At 37.5% G+C, this 18,035-nt stretch overlaps 1 protein-coding gene across 1 annotated transcript in view; it reads right to left on the reverse strand.

Annotated features, from left to right (window-relative positions):
- Positions 1-12,025, reverse strand: part of LOC150100342 (serine/threonine-protein kinase DCLK1-like) — a 427,047-nt gene extending 415,022 nt beyond the window's left edge. The window contains exon 1 of the mRNA XM_090402717.1: positions 11,955-12,025. The gene's annotated coding sequence lies outside the window, so the exon portion shown is untranslated. The remainder of the gene's footprint in view (positions 1-11,954) is intronic.
- Positions 12,026-18,035: the final 6,010 nt, after the last annotated feature.

Here is an 18,035-nt window from a genome sequence, read left to right on the forward strand (position 1 = left end):
TGTCCTCCCGCAATGAGTCTTCAGATTCCTTGGAGGTATCAGGAATAATAATAATAATAATAATTGAAAATCTTGCTCGGTATTTAATAGAAATAGGGGATATTATAAATCCATCTTTATTCCATAGCCAAACATATAAAAACCTAATGGAAAAGTTTTGAAAACTAAACCAGAGAGCTTATGAAAATATGAGCTATGACAGGGGCCAATATATTTGCCTTTTATTAGTGCTTTTAAGTTTCACTGGCATGACAGCTACTTTGACCTACTGGTTATTGTTAGAGACCAGGCAGAAACCTTAAGTCAGCAAAGACTATTGCATACCATAAAAATAGCATATTTTTCATGAAACTCTCAGTCTGTGTGTCATTTAATTACAGAAGAGTCTAAAAGGCTTCATTTCACTTATTACAAATTAGCAGAAATAGGGGATATTATAAATCCATCTTATTTCACAGCTAAATGTATAAAAATTAAAAGTTTCGAAACTAGACCAGAGAGCACATGGGAATGCAATCCAGCAATCCAAATACTTGCTCGGTAATTTTATACAATACTGAATGTTATGCTTCCCCTAATCAACTTTCAAAATTTAGCCAAGTGTATGATATTTTTCGAAAAAAAGATACAAACACAGAGCAACACAACATTTATCTCACACACACACACCAACTGACCACTTTATTAGGAACAGCATTTAATAATCAGTGGGATCCTTTTGCCTCAAGAACAGCCTGTATTCTCTGTGGCATTGATTCAACTAAATGTCTAAAATGTTCCTCTGGGATGTTTGTGCATGCTGTCACAATGACATTGCTTATTTGTTGCAGACTGGATGGAGGCACATTATGGGAGCAAACTGCTCATTCCACCTCATCCCAGATATGCTCTATTGGGTTGAGGTACAGAACTGCGCTACTTTGACCTGTTATTTTGTATGTAGCCACTGAAGTAAAGGAAAATCACTGCCATGTCCTTCAAACCACTTCAGCTTGCTATGCACTTTGTAGCATGGTGCATTGTCTTGCTGGAAGTATCCATTTGAAATTGGGTAAATTGCAGCCATGATTTTTTTTTTAATTTGATTTTTTATGGCAAAGACATCAAGGGTCATCAGTGGCAGATTAAGCCAGCTGGGGGCCCCCTTCCAGTAAAAATTTATGTGGCCCCCCTAGAAAATTGTACATTTGGAAAAGTTGACAACATTTCTCTTGCAGCCTGGTATACTTGTGAGGCAATATTGAATTTGTCTTTATCTTCTTTTAAAAATAGTAGAAACTGTTCCAATTCATCATCAAAATGCACAAAATCTATATCGTTCTTATAGATCTCTTTTTTAATTTTTCCACATAGCTTGGGGCTCCTGGTGACCACCAAGTCTGACACCTGCTTGATCTGCCTCTGAGGATCATACTGTGCCAGGACACAAATCACAGCAATACATATGGTAATTGGTTAGTAGGACAATCACAAACATCCTTGCCCTTGGTGGGATTCGAACATGCAGCCTCTTGGCTGGAAAAGGGATATGCTAACCACTAAGTCAACTAGGCTAGCACAGCCTGGTTGGGTGATATGAATGGGTGACAATGATCAGCAACAATGTTAAGATAGCTTGTGGCATTCAGACGGTGTTATTGCCGCCATATTCTGGTTCTTCCATCAGCAAGATGTAGTACAAACCTGGACTCATCTGATCAGGTGACATTTTTCCAGTCATCATGTCCAGTGTTGGTGATCATGTGCCTAGTGAAGCAGCATCTTCTGTTTTTAGCTGATAACACTGGAACGGTCGTCTGCTCCTGTATTCCCATCCATGATAGCATGCAACAAACTATGCACTCTGAGATGATGATGGTCTGACCACCACTGTTGTAATGACCTGTGATCTGATTGGTTGTAGAACTTTTCACAATCCTTGCCATTCTTCTCTGACCTCATGCATTAATGATCCATATCCATCCACAGGACTACCACTGGCTTGAAGATGTCTCTAGTTATTATACCACCCCTGGTATACCTAAATGCTGTTGTGTGTGAAAAGCTCAGAAAATTAGACATTTGTGAGATACTGGCACCAACAATCATACCATGTTCAAAGTCAAGTCTTTTACCCACCATTTTATATAGCAAACCGCAGCCACATGACTAAACATCTTCAGGAACAGTCCATTTTTTCCATTTTTCCTAAATGGGTAGATGTTCCTAATAAAGTGGCCACTGTTTATCAGCTGTCTGTCATTTTCTTTTCTTCAAGTGAGGTGTTTGAAAAACAAATGACAATACCTAATGGGATTTTTCTTTTCTGGTAAGAGAAGAAAATGGGATGCTAAGTATCTTCCTTTCAATCTGAGGGGTTGGTCACCAGATGACGCACATCCCTTTTAGTAGTTACTCTTAATGTATGCAAGTTTTGAAAAACTTTTCTTATGAGAGAAGTTGAAAAGCTGTTAAGCATTATGTTTTTTCCTGTTGTTACTTTGTAGAATGTCTAACAATTTATAACTAGGTGCAGGAAATGAAAAAAGAACTCATTGTACCGCTTCAAAGTCTTACATAAACAGTCATCAGAATTACTCATCATGTCTGACTGTCAACTACTCAATTCTTACTGTATTCTATTACACAACAGGCTTTATTGTTGGATGCTTGGTCTGACTATCTCTCTCTTCCTGATGATTCCATGCACTTTTCATGACTTGTGGTCAACATGCATGCCACCTATTTTTTCTATCATGAGAAAACATGGATCACATATTGGATGCGAGATTTCATCTACTATGCATACCAGTACCATTATTTTGCTCCAGATAGAAGATGCTGACAGAAAAGCACTTGAGTTGAACTGAATCATATTCATAATAGATGTCACTCCATGCCATGAAATTCAAATGTATTTAAAAGCTGTTTTGGAGGACTTTTTCTTTAAATGCAAAAGCACACTCAAGAATAAATATTCATGCTCAGTCTGGATACTATTTTTAAACTGCTCAAGATAACTCAAACTCAAGCTTAACAGTGAAAATATTAATTTTTTTATTATTTTTTAAGACATATTTATACAGAGACATAATAACACCAACAACATAAACATGCCAAGTAGGATGACCTTGGAAACTTCTACTACTATTCCTTTCAAATGTCAGACTGCTGCTTCCGCCCTCAAAAGGCTAGAAGCAGGACCTGCTCTAAGCAAGCAGGACAAACTATCAGATCTGAATAAGTCGTAGAAATTATTTTCGCCAGCATGAAGGCCTTCATTCCCTCATTCCATCCAAAATCATAGTTTAACAACAGGTGTGACAAGATAATTCAAGAAAAAATTCAGCATACCACATGTTGCTTGCAACAAAAACTCCATATTATTTGTTAATCCTTTTCCAAAAACTCCCAAGTGGGATGACTTTGGAAACTTCTACTACTATTCCTTTCAATTGTCAGACTGCTGCTTCGACCCTCAAAAGGCTGGAAGCAGGACAAACTATCAGATATGAATAAGTTGTAGAAATTATTTTCACCAGCACGAAGGCCTTCATTCCCTCATTCCATCCAAAATCATAGTTTAACAACAGGTGTGACAAGGCAATTCAAGAAAAAATTCAGCATACCACATGTTGCTTGCAACAAAAACTCCAGCTTTATACTCAGCATACACTTAAGTAAGCAAAAAATGCAAATCAACCATCAGCAAATCCAAACCTGACTTTGTTTAATGGAAGTTATGAAAAGAACAGTGGATCAACTTCTGCTCACCTACACTTCAACCTCTCTATCATCCGGATAGCACCATCCTGTTACAGCACATAAAGATAAAGATGACTGCCTGGCATTACTCTTCTTCTCCAACTCCTGCACAGATGATCAAGGCAAATCACCTCCTATTCTACCCAAAACAGTGCACCATATACTTTTTTGTAGTCTGTCGGTAAAGAGATATTAGAAGAAATTAGATACCAAAAAGTTTTCCATTCATAATGGCATCTCCCCAAACTTACTCGAAAGCTGCTCCAGAACTAACATCTGTGATATATATCATCTCCACCATTTCTTTATACTCAGTCAACCGTTACCTCAATATGTGGAAGCAAACATATATCCAACCTATTCCAAAAAAAAAAAAAAAAAAAAAAAGGGAGATAAAAGTCCAACTATATATTAACTACTTTTACCTAAATCCTCTACAAAATAATGGAGAAAGTCATCAGCTTCTCCACTACCTAGAGACCCACTTGGTAATCAATGACCACCAGTATAAATTCTATCACTCTAGATCCATAGCTGATCTCTTAGTCTACGTCATTCATGACTGCACACATGCAATCAGGGGCAATTGCTGGTCTTGAAATTCACACTTGCTCTTGTTATTATTCAGGGAGTAGAGGTGTGATTGAAGTCTGATTAGAGGAATAATGAATTACTGACCATTTAAAACTATATATTTAGAAATTTATGTACATTAATCATACAAATACAACATTTATTTTCCAAATGATATTCTATCTTTTTCAGTAAGCAGAAATAGCTATGCGCGCGCATGAAATCACAGTGCTGTAGCGAGGACCTGAAAGCTCCAACAACCGAGCAAGCCAAGGTAGCTTTGACTAGACGAGCAAGCATCGACCTTCGATACAAAACACAAAACTCAATTATTGCTGCACAAGTTTAAAACGTCTTCTGTCTAAAAAAAAGGAAAGCCTAAATGGAATGTTTATAAATGCATGCATTTATTAACAAATAAATATTACTTCTTTCTTAAGTAATGAGCTTGCGCAGCATGCATAGCAAGCATGGAGAATTCACCCCTGCATGCAATGGACGTTTAGAGAAACATCCAGAGCATATGATTGTGTAAACATCTTACCAAGTAAACTGTCATCCTTCAGCCCTCTGTAATTGCTAGCTTTTTCTCTTTTATTAGCCACTGCATATCATGACAGATGGTGAGCTCTCTCTCTCTCCACCAATGCAGGAGTGCTTCAAAGCTCTTTTCTATCACCTTCATATCTCCTGTGCCTAACTGACCATTGTTTTAAAACACTGGTTGTAGATGATCTTGAATGCTTCGGATGTTTGAGCAGGGTATGATTTGTTGGATGAGTAGAACAAATGGAGTTTATTATCACCATCAAAGCTAATGTATCCATAGCTTTGCTGATGATAGTAAACTCCATTTGAATGGTATGCTAGCAGAGTTTTGCGAGGAGAAAGGAGTTCATTTTGTAAATGTGTGGGATGAATTTGAGGGATGGACAGAGCTGTATAAAAGAGATGGGTTGCATTTAAATGGATTTGGTGTGAGTCAGTTGGAGAAACTGTTGCCGCAAGAGAAACTAATGACTGAAGTGAATGTAAGACTTGAGGAAGCAAGATGTGTTGTGGAAGAGCAGGAGAGTAATGAGTGAATCAGTGGCATGAGTGAAGAAAATGTGAGAGAAGGAACACAGAGTAAACAAGAAGCGAGGAAGGTCACAGTGGGCAGGGAGACACTGTGGAAAAAGTGTAGATGATATTTTCAGGAGTAGAGGGTGAGTGCACAAGAAAGGTTTAAGATAATCAAGGATGTGGGGGTGACATTTAAGTCTAAGGTGACAATAATCATTTACATGAGAAGTACAAAGAGCAAGCAAGGAAGGTGACTTGCTTGCTCTTTGCATACTGCAAAAGTGTAGTATGAACAGTAGTTAGAAAATGAGGCTAAAAGAAATCCTAGGGAGATTTTTTTTTCAATATGTAGTCAGTAGAAGGAGAAGGATTATGGGAGAATGATGTTGGTCAGTAATAATGGGAAGATGATGTTGGTCGGTGATAATGGGAGAATGATAAACACTGAGAATGATATAGTAGAGGTGTTAAATGAGCAGTTCACTGAAGTGTTCCATCCTTGTGAATACATCCCGCCATAATAATTGCTTGACCTTCATTCATTAGCCGCAACCAATTTTATATTTTGTCTTATTGGCCTTGATCTTGCACCAGGCTGCCTCAAATGAACAACCACCCTCTTGCCTATTTCCTATTCTTTTTGGCTCCGATTCATCTGATATCATCAGCAATATACCTCTCCCGATCTTCTCTATCTTCTCCATTGAAAATACTAAACCCTTCACATTGTATCCCTGTAACTACATCATCAGCCGTTAACCAAGTGTCAGTAATGCCTATAACGTTTGGCAAAGTTGCACTAACCAATACCAAAAACACCTCCCTCTTGTTCCTGATACTTCTGGCATTAGTATATAGAAACTGCAGCTTTACTTTCTGAAATGACTATTCAGATATTTTTCAATATTTTTGCTTGATAAAATTGATTCCACACATTAATCCTTCTCACACTCACTCGCCTTATGGATGCCTTTGCACACATTCATCTTCATCCACCCTAATTGCTTAAGTTTTCCTCAATTTGCTTCAGCATGCTCAGTAAACAAACTCTTTCTAGGCACCTAACATCAAAACCATTTAGCTGCAGTCTGTCAGCATTATACAAATCTTTCTTTCTGTCAAACTCAGATCATAGGCCCAAGTTTGCCATTTGTTCACATGCTCTCGATTTTTACCTCAGACCACCTGCTTCTTTCTCATCTCAGTCCAGCTCACGCCACTTCTGCAACTTTTCAATTTCAAGTTTTGTCCTGCAATGGATAACATTCAATCGCACTATTTCCTTATTTAGATCTATTTCTTTTTCCTGTACTTCCACCGCAAGATGTTCAATGTTAATTTCGGCATTAAAATTTTCCATTCTAACATTGATACTGTCTCCTCTACTAACATTCGCTTCATTCATGCCACCTAACTGGCACTCACTGTCGGAACACTTAATACACACTCGTTCACCAGTTTCACTCTCTTTCGATAAATCCTTTAATTTTCATGACAAATACATTTCACACACACACACTGCACTATACAAAATCACGTAAATTCAAATCACCCAACAATGACATCTTCTGCTATTGTTCTACCACACATTGGTACTCCATTCTTTCACCTATCCTTATACATAAATGACCAACTCTCAGTCATTACAAATCCTATCCATCTGTAGCTTTACCGACAATAGCACTCTCCACTCATCCTACTCCTTTGACAAACCATGCAGTTCCCAGACATCCCTCACACAGAGCCGTTCCGTGGGTTTTGCACCACCTGGGTGCAAAATTTTTGTGCCCCCCCCCCCTCCATTAAAAATTAAAAGATCTCGAAGTACAATAACATGTTATGTTACCGCCCGGGATCATTGCACCCCGGTACAGAACAGGCCTGCCCTTACATCAAGATCATCTGCAACCAGTGCCTTAAACACTGATCTCCATATCATCCTTCAGTAGGACAAGGATAACCTCATCGCCTTCAATGCTACCAAAACACCATCCAGTTTTTTCTCTTGCAAAAGGGATCTCAGCTCACCTTTCCTCATCCTCAGTAATATACACATCTCCAGAAAGGATGAACTATCTCTCCTTGGACTGACATTTACCTCCAACCTCTCTTGGCACAAACACATCACATCAATAGCTGCCTCAGTTAAAAAACCAGGCATTCTTTTCTGCTCAAAAAACTACTTTACATCTGCCCAGCTACTAACCCTATATAAATCCCAAATCTATCCATCTCCTCAGAATATTGTACACATATTTGCAGTGGTGCACCCAAAACTTCCTTAAAAATTCTTGATGCTGCCCAGGTGATATCAATTTGGCTCACAGATGACTCTTCCCTCACAGACTCACTTCACAGTCTATCTCACAGATGCAATTCAACTGTGTCTCTTGTACAGGTACTTCCATGATCACCAGTGAATTTGAGTAGTGAGCAAGGAATAGTGACCATGGTCATCACTACTTCTGTAACAGACCATTAGAGCTTTCAAAACAAGAGCAGCTGCTGTTTAACATCCCTTTACAATACAAATGCAAACTCATCAAACCTGCTTCACTTTCTCATTTATTCCATCTACCTCTGTCCTCTGAAACAGCCTTCCTCATGATATGTTTCCCAACAATTTCAACCTACAGCTCTTTAAGAAGAATGTCAATGGGTTTCTTCTTCCTAATCCCTCATCTGCACGTCATACACAGCACTACTGATGTACTAGAGGTTCTTGTACCTCTTGTGTGTGGGATAAATATATATAAAAATAATAATAATAATAAAAAATTAAACTCAGTCAATCACATACCTATATAAAACAAACTACAATAATTTAACCTAATATTATTAATTAAAACATGAAAAAATACATATCTTTCAGCAGCACTAATAACAACCCCACAGAAATGGTAGGAATCCACAAAAACAGTAGTAATCATTAGTTTGTGATAATGAAGAAACAGTAATCACCACTGACAAATAGTTCAGCTTAAGTTACAAGAATATATAACAAGCAAACATTGAGTATTATATACAGAGAAATACTGTATTGTCAAAATCATTGTGATGAAGTGTGTCGTATCCTCTAAACATTATTTTGGAGGAGACAACATATCACTCTATGCAATTTTGCTATAGCCACATCCCTTAAGCTATTTTATCACAATTGTATTTTTATGAAATGTATGAAATCATGAAAGGCCATTCCTTACAACATAATCAACCATCTAATACTATACAATCCACTATTATGCACTACACCATCTACCAATCCAAACTATACATTCCACCATCTACCACCCACTATATAGTACTTTTTGTCTGTCATTAGTGAATTGAGTGTGTTCTCTGGCCAAGCTATCTGTATTGTTGGATGAAAAACATGAGTTTCTAGGAGAAAGACATTTCTACATCTGTATGAGAACAGCTAACTTATCTTCAACTGAAAAAAATATGCCCACATAAATGTTCCTTTTGTTGTGAACAATAAATGAACTTTGATCTTTTTCAATCAAAGAACAATGCTAACAAAAAAGCACATTTCATGGGCAAAGGGCAGTGGGTAAAGTTAATGCAGTGGATAAAGTGGCCTCCTAAGATGGGTCGTAGAAGCCCATGAAAGCATGTTCGAGTAAAATATATATATATCTCTTTCTCTCCCTCAATGAGTCTTTGACTCCAGGAGTTGATGTAATAATAATAATATTTCTATGGTAGTCCAGTAAGAATATACTATAACTATTCTGTTTAATCTCTAAGGAAAATCAATAACTTCCAGATTCAATAATTATCAGATCAATAAAACCCTGATACATACTAAATAATAATAATACAGCAGAATGTCAATTATCTGAACCAAGGTTGGTTCAGTTAATCAAAACAGTTCAAAAAATCAGACATACATAAAAATTATTATTATTATTATTATTATTCAGGCCTCCATGGAGTCAAAAGACTCATTGTGGGAGGTCCTTCCTAAGAACATAAAGTCTGTCAAGACTCATCGAGGGGAGGCCCCCCTAAGAAACACAAAGTCTATCATACCACTCCTTAAACTTAAAATATCTAATTTATATGAAACAAAAAGTAATCAGGCCTACAATTAAATTATTGTATGAAAGGTTATTACTGCTGTTTTGTAAAATAAATGATTGAGGAAATGGTTTGTATAATAGCCAAAATGAAGAAACATTTTGAAGAAAAAATGTACATTATACTTATTTTGAACTGATCTAATTGATTTACATGGTTTCAACATATCACAATTTTGTTTTTTTTTACATAAACAGAAATAAGCAAATGCAAGTAATTGCACACAAATGAGAGTATAACAAATCCTGGGAAGGTTATATTTCTAATCTTGAATTTTTCTTTGAGCTATGCAAGACTGTCTGTTTTTTGCAGCAAGGTCTCTCATCCTCTTTAATAGTAGCATCTCCACAGAACTGCATTCAGACTGTTGCCCACACCATGCCATTTCAGTTTCCAGTGCAGTGAAGGACTCCATGTTAGTCGGCCTGCTCCCCACTTCCTCTTTTTTTTTGTCATCAGAATCACCTTGGTTAATGCCAGTGCACTCTTCCTTCTGAACTACTGCAACAATTTTTTCTTTCATTCAAATATAACTAGAATCATCAGCATTGTGTAACCAGGCCTCTGCATCATCTTTCTCACATTCAAAAAACATGGAATTGCTTGAAATAAAGTTACAATCTTATCCATGTCTTCACGGTGCACTGAGAGTAGATTTTGAGAGTAGTGGTAATTCAGATAATTGAGAATTTAGATAGACGTTCGAATAATCAATGTTCTACTGTAATTGTTTGAATGATCTTTAATGAAATGTAAGTTGTCCTCCTACAACGAGTCTATGGACTCCGTGGAGGTGCCTGTAAAATAATAATAATAATAAATCTTTTTTCTAGGGTTCTTCCTTCAAAATAATGATTTAAATCTCCAATGAAGGTTGAGTTTCTCCCTAGCCACTGGGAAAGAATTACTTGAAGAGTACAGTTCTGTTAAAAAAATATTTATAAAAAAACATTAACTAATAGTGAATGATATGGTCGTATTCCAGAACATGTCTTTCACAATGCAATACTGGGATACTTCATGTGAAGGTTATAAGTTATCATTTACTTCCATTGTAAATTTTAGTCCCTTAAATGTCAGTTTTCCTGTTACTGAGAATTCATAAGTATGTTATTATGTTATCATGGAGTCCAAGGGCTCGTTACAGGAAGCAATCCTATATTGCACTGCAGAATATTTCTGTCTATTGATTGCGTGTGTTCTCTGACCGATTTTGATGTTTTGGGGGAAAAATCCCTTTTCCTCCGTATGGGATCGGATAACTCACCTTCATGATAATAAAATAAAAATAAAAACATACAAAGATTCCTCACGTCAAGTGACGAAAAATCAAACTTAGATATTCGCCAATCACAGAGCGCATGTCCGGCTGCTCTTCCACATGCGCTACAAAGCCGCCAGATAAATGTCTTAACTCACTCTATCCTACTCTGAGGATTACATCCAGCAATATTAAGTACAACATTCTGAGATACTTTGGAATCAAGTGTTTGGGTGAAAGAGAAGTTACTTTAGAGCGAGACGTGTTCTCCCACATGCGGTGAAAACGATTAAACCGAAAATAGATATTTACCATACACAGCTGCATTGCGTAGAGCAGAACTGTCCAACCTTTTTTGCTTATGTGAAACAGTAAAAAAAATACCAAACTTTGTGATATCCGTCGTTACACACACAAAATAAGAAAGGGAAAAAAACGTGTTTGTTCATAAGAAATAAAGACATACATAAATTTCACGACACCCCCAGTAGGGAAACACTTGTTCGGAATAAAGGACTGTCATTCACACACAAAATAAGAAGGGGGTAAAAAAAGTGTTTGTTCATAAGAAATAAAGACATACATAAATTTCGCGACACCCCCAATAGGGAAACACTTGTTCGGAATAAAGGACTGTGATTCACACACAAAATAAGAAGGGGGTAAAAAAAGTGTTTGTTCATAAGAAATAAAGACATACATAAATTTCGCGACACCCCCAATAGGGAAACACTTGTTCGGAATGAAGGACTGTCGTTCACACACACACACACGAATCCCACTAACAAATGTTTGTGACCCTACTGTACAATCAGTATACTATGATGGGCTAAAGATGAAATAATTCAGTAATTCTAAATATTAAACATGGTATTACTATATTATTCCACTTCAGATTTCCAATAAGCAGAATAGTGGCCTCACTCCTTTCAACAAAAACTGCCTCGCACTTTAATCCCTACCAAAGTGGGATTCGAGTCTCGGAACCCGCTGAATGGAGAAAGAAGACGCTATTCACTGGGGCAGGGAGGGCGACGGCATCCTTTATGTTCTACAATTGATCATTCATACTTCGCTAATATAAGGAGATGGAGGAAATCAGTAGCCAATGTCTCTCTTCCCAAACAATAAATAATACACTCCACATGTCATTTATTGATAAAACAACTGATAACAATAAAACATAACTGAGAAAAAAAACCCATTCAACTATCTATTCATAACTTACCTATGAAAAAAAATTGAAACCTTTAAAATTCTGAACCGTCCTAAATGTTTTAATCGAATGATACATACTTTAATGGTATACACTGTCACATGCCTGTCGCCTATTTCTAACAATCCATCCACACAAAAGGATCACTTAAGAGCAACCATTTGAGATAAAACATCTCATCCGTTTCCACGGAAGCCGGGGTCTTATCGCCTTTACTTTCAGCACTCAGCATCCGAAGACTTCACAGCGGTTAGCTCTCCACTATCCGCAGAACCAGTCCACACAGCACCCGAAACATTACTGCTATAATCTACGCGAAACATAGCTATCGCAAAAAACCCACGCCGTGAATGAGAATTCTAACTACTTCAGAGATTCGCCGATAGGTGTCTGTTGCAGTCCACTATGAACTGTTTCGATGTAAGTGTCATCGAGACAGTTACCAACAAATAATAACGTTTCTCCTCTCTATTTTGACTAGAACGCGCAAATATTTGTTAATTTTTATGGCTATTTTGCCTATTTTTCTTTAGGAGTACCCCTTTTATGATGTCGTTGGCTTTTTTACTCAATTTTTGGAGCATTACTTTCCATAAATAATATCCAAAGATTTGCGTTTAACTAGTAAAGATAAACACTGAAATATCCGGCAAATTAGGTAGGCAAATTGAAAGCCAACACATAAACTTCATATTTAAAAGGCAGCGTTTAAATATAGCAACCATGAGGAACCAAAAATAATAAATAAATAAATAAAATATAAATAAAATAAAGTCCAAACCAGAGTTGTCAGTCAGAGAAACTGAATGAAAAGTTAATTACGTCAGTACAAACTTATTTGCATTAATGAAAATAACTCTCTGCAAGATGAGAAAATCGTGTGCTGTAATACAGTGCTATCAATGCCCCTGACCAGTTATACTTTATGCAAAAGCTCGTTTAGTTGAAAAATGAAGTTAACTTATCCCTCTTTACTAATTTTCCAACATTAGATAAACAGAATTTATCTAATGTTGTTCTCATTTTCGATTTATTAGAGCAGCAAAAGATGTTGAATGTACAGAAATATCTGGTATGCTTGCTCTAACATTTAAAAAGATCCTTAGTGCACTGTCTGTTCAGCAGAAAATATGTTTATGGTATAAAACGCAATCGTCTAACTAATTTTTATTCCCCAAAAAAGAGTTGGCGACACTCTTTTAGTCATAACTAAGAACGAAAAGCATTAGGTACATGATCTGTATAGTCAGTCGCGAAGAAAAGCTGGTTCAAACTATTGGATAATTTTCTCAAGATATCAGCGAGAATTATATTCTTGTTTTCATCCTTTAATCAAGTGCAAGCAAACAAAGTTTGCGCGTGACGTAACTTCACGACTGAGTTACTTGTATATAGAGGCTAATGACATCACATCGATTGCCTTAGTATTCCATAATGAACATGTATAATGCTATGCATTATGAAAAGGGCCACTACGTAGACAGGTTAACGGATCTCCAAAAACTCGGACGAACCCTCAAATCACCCAAAAATGAGTGACCCAAAGGATCATTTAACTCAGCGGTGGTTCCACTCAGTGGCCCACCCTGCCACAGAGAAGAAGCCTCAGTGGTGACTCTGCCAATGGCAAGCTCACCCCCCACCAGCGAGCAGAGCCGCTCATAACCCAAGGAAAAGCATCTGCCAAAGTAGTCACAAGACCACTTCAGCAGACTTCCCTCATCAACTTGTTTATGTGTGGGGAGATCACCAAAAACTCGGGAGATCCTTTAGATCGCCCAACAATGACTAAAGGATCGTTTAATTCATTAGTGGCTCTACTCAGTGACAGGCCCACCATGTTACTAAGCAGAGCCCTCAGCGATCGCTCCACCCAATGGCAGGCCCACCCTACCACCGAGCATAATCACTTACATCTCATCTCAGGTAAAAGTATCCACTTCAGTGAGCTACACCTCCGTGGAAACCATTCCAGTGAATTTTCCCACATCTTTGTTTATATGCGGGAAATCTCCGCAAACTCGGGCGATCCCTCAGATCGTCCAACAATGAGAGCGACCTAAAGGGTCATTTAACTCAGCAGTGGCTCTGCTCAGTGACTGGCTCATCCTACCACAGAGCAGAACTGCTCATATTCCAGGGAAAATCATCCGATGAGGCAGCCCTAATACAGGTCACCCAAAGGACCCAAATCCCAAGATACTCAGCAGCTCTCTCGAAGCAGAAACCTTAAGAGAGCAAAATATCCCCTCTTTTCATCCTATCATCCAAGTTCTGCAACCCACAGACTCTCCATCAATCCTTATATGGGGCATTACACAGACCACTCATCATCTTGGTCACTGGCATCTGAATCCTCTCCACCACTTTCTCATCCCTATGAAACCCATACGATTACACCTGAGTACAGTAATCCAAATGTGATCTTATCTCAAAGCTTTACAAAGAAGAAAGAAAACTCCCTTATCTGTGCTTGCTAGTGTGTTCTTCATTAATAAGATAATCTGATAGGCTTTCACGTATACGTCAGCAACAAGCCTCCAAACTTCAACTATCTGGCTTCAAATCCATCGCTTCGGTTTCCTGGAGTACAGTTCCCAATGTAATCTTTGTATCTCAAATTGCATAACTTTGCACTTTTCTTCATTAAAGTGACAGCCACCATGTTTTGCCCATACTCTCAGCTATTCAAGTCATCCTGGAAGCTCTCTGCATCACCATGATTAACTATTACCCTACCCAATTTTGCATCATCACCAAACAACTGACTATCTCCTTTCAAATTACCTATATATCTTTATGTACAAATTAAAGAGCAGAGTCCTGCAACACCACTATTTACCTATTTTCTCCTAGATTCCACTCTTCCGTATACTGTTTTTGATATCTGTTTATCAGTCACCCTTTGATTCATATCACCAGTTTCATATCCATCTCTATTTGTTGCAGTTTGCATTATAGAGTTCCATGTATTATTCTGTCAAACGTCTTTGCAAAATACGGCAGTATCATCATGTAGCTATTTCCTTTATCCAACTCATATGTCATCCAATTATAAAACAATAGATTACAAAGACATGACATACCCTTAAAAACGGTACTTCCCCCTTATAGAGTATCATATTCTTATCCAACCATTTCTGAATTCTATCTTTCACCAAACTTTCCAGTATGTTTACCACCATTCTTGAAATACTAATTGGTCCATTATTGTTACCATAGACTTAAATCCTCCTTTATGTAAAGAAATAATTTTGTTCTTCCAATCACTTGGGTCTTTGCCAGAGCTTAGACTTAAATTAAACAGCTTAGTGAAAGAAGTAGTTCCTGCACATTCTCTTAAAAGATAAGTCGATATGCCATCCAATGTCTATTTGCATTCAGATCCCCCAATATCCCAAGAACCTCCAATTCATTATCTTCTGTTCTCACATCAGTACTTGTGATCTTATGAGATCTTCCCAAGTGAATAGTTTCACTTGGATGATATATCCTTGCAATACGATCAACAAGTAACTGAACAATTTCGTCTGCCTCTGTTATCGCTCTAACATCCAGACTCATTATATCTTTTCACAGTCATTCTTTCTCCTACTTGCCACATAATGAAAAGAACTCTGGGATATTCTTTTGCTTGTTTAGCTCACTTCTTATCATCTTATTTTGCCTTCCTTTGCATGCTGGTCACCTTTCATACTTGATTCTTACTCTTCATGAGTTAATTGGTCATCTTTCTCCTTATATAACCTCCACAACTTATTTTTTGCAGCTAATCAATTTAACCCTTACTCAATTTACCTTCCTTACCTTGGGTATACACTATATTGCTTTCCCTGATGTCCCTTCTCTTGCAGAACTTTACGCAATGGTACTGCTTCAAGCCCCCCCCCCCTAAGTCTATCATAATCACCTGTCTTATAGTTTCACATATACCCCCCCTTTCTTAACTGGAATTTCCACGTTTTTTACCTTTAGAATCGTGATCGCTTTCTCCGATTCGAGACAATGTAGCCACCTTACTTATGGTCATCTTGGATCTTGTTATCAGGTCTTCTGACCTGATAACAAGATCCAACACTTTCACAACCCGATTCCCTTCCATCACATTCTTCTTAAAGTGGTTATCTTGGTCATTAATATAACCGTTATAGGTTATATTAATTTTATTAATATAATATAAATAATATTATATTATATTATATTATATTATATTATAGGTGTGCTGCTATAGGCCAGGAATGATGTTCCAGATCATTCCTGGCCTATAGCAGCACTAACCTATAATTTACACTCAGGGCCATGCCAACCTGAGAGTGCAAAGGGTGCACTGCACCCGGGCGGCAACATTGATATTTTATTTATTGTAGTAAATGCTACATGCAATTACTTTTAGTTATTTTTTTTAAGGGGCAGCCGATAAAAGTTTGCACCCAGGCGGCAAATACCCTTGGCGCACTCCTGGTTACACTAACCAATTTTATATGCCTCGATCTCATATCAGATTGACTCTAAAGAACTGCCATCTGCCTGACTGATTACTAATCTTGTGACTGCAATTCAACTTCCCCACACCCCCAACCGTCTACTCTTATTTTCCCAGAAAATACCAAATTAATCACATTCTATTCTTGTATCTATGTCGTCTGCTATTAGCAAAAGTCTCACTAATGCCTATAACTTTGGGTGACGTTGCACTAACCAATGCCAAAAACTCTTCCTTTTATTCTTGATGCTTCTCTCGTTGATAGATAGAATCAGTAGCATCTCCTTTGGCCCCAACCTACCTTTGCATTCTGAACTGACTATCCCATTCGATATTGTTGCTTGAGACTAGATTCTGCAGTTTTTAATCATTCACACACTCATTTGCTTCATTGGTGTCTTCACACACTCGTCTGCATCTGTCCTAGCTGTCTTAATTTTCCTGACGTTGCACTTCCATACTCGCAGAGGACAAAACTCTCTCCAGATACCTACCTCCGAATCCATTTAAGTGCAGTCAATCTGCATTGTATAAATCTTTTTGTCAATCCAGCTCAGACCATAAGTGCAAAAACCCTACATTATTCTTTCTACACAACCTGTGTATTGATTCATTAGTTATCATCGGTCTCCTTCTTAGTTCGTCTATATCATAGCATGCAGCAGACTCAAACTTTACCCCTCTTGTTTTTTGCTTCGAAAAATTCTTCACATCCTCCCTCATACAATGCTTCTGACCTGTGAGGTCATTGGTTCTAGCCACGAAAATCAATTCTTTCACCTTCCCTTTCTGCATTCTGACACCATTGCTAATATTAATTTTCGCACCAGAGAAACAAAATTTAGATATCGGGAACAAAGGGAATGAGTTTTTTGCTTTGGTAAATACATTTTGGCGTAAGATTGTAGGCAGTGGTGAGATGTGACTCTCAGAGAGATTGTGTAGAGCTTTCATGAAGAACTTACCTTATTGTAGAATCGTCGTAATAATTATTTGCCTACGCTTTTTCTCTTGATTATTCTTAGAATTTTCTTTTTTCTCTTTGGGTCTCTTCTTTGTTCAGCTCGCTTGATCTCTTGCTGTTTCTGCAGCCTTTCAATTTAATTATATATTGAAATTGAGTATGCTGAATGATTGTGAATTCGTACAGTTCCGATTTATTAAGTATATGAAAGAATTAGATATGAAGAGAAATTTGAGAAAGTTGTTTATTGCGGTGCTGCAGATTACAAAGTGATTATAAAAAAAAGTCCGGAAGAAACTTATTACATTTACACAAATGTTAAGGGCATTGGAAACAAAGGGGATGAATTTGTTGCCTTTGCAAATACGTTGCGGCGTTAGATTGTAGGCATCGGTAAGATGGGACTTTCAGAGACAGATGCAATAACTGGTATCGAATAGAAATGGAGCAAAAAACCTTTTACGGATAGACAGATGGGAGGTATGGCTACTAATCATACTTAATGATTTCAGTCCAGGTAGTATAGAAGGCTATTATTGGAAAGTTTTCCATGTATCAGTGAGTTCAGAGCTATCTGATGCGAGTGGGGTCTAATATGATCAAATGCATGGCGAGGTGTAGATAAAGATCTAGTCGATCACTTACT

The sequence above is a fragment of the Typopeltis vanoorti genome, chromosome 13 (genome assembly GCF_054136105.1).
Source record: "Typopeltis vanoorti isolate ZY-2024b chromosome 13, IOZ_Tvanoo_1.0, whole genome shotgun sequence".
In the NCBI taxonomy this organism is placed as follows: domain Eukaryota; kingdom Metazoa; phylum Arthropoda; class Arachnida; order Uropygi; family Thelyphonidae; genus Typopeltis; species Typopeltis vanoorti.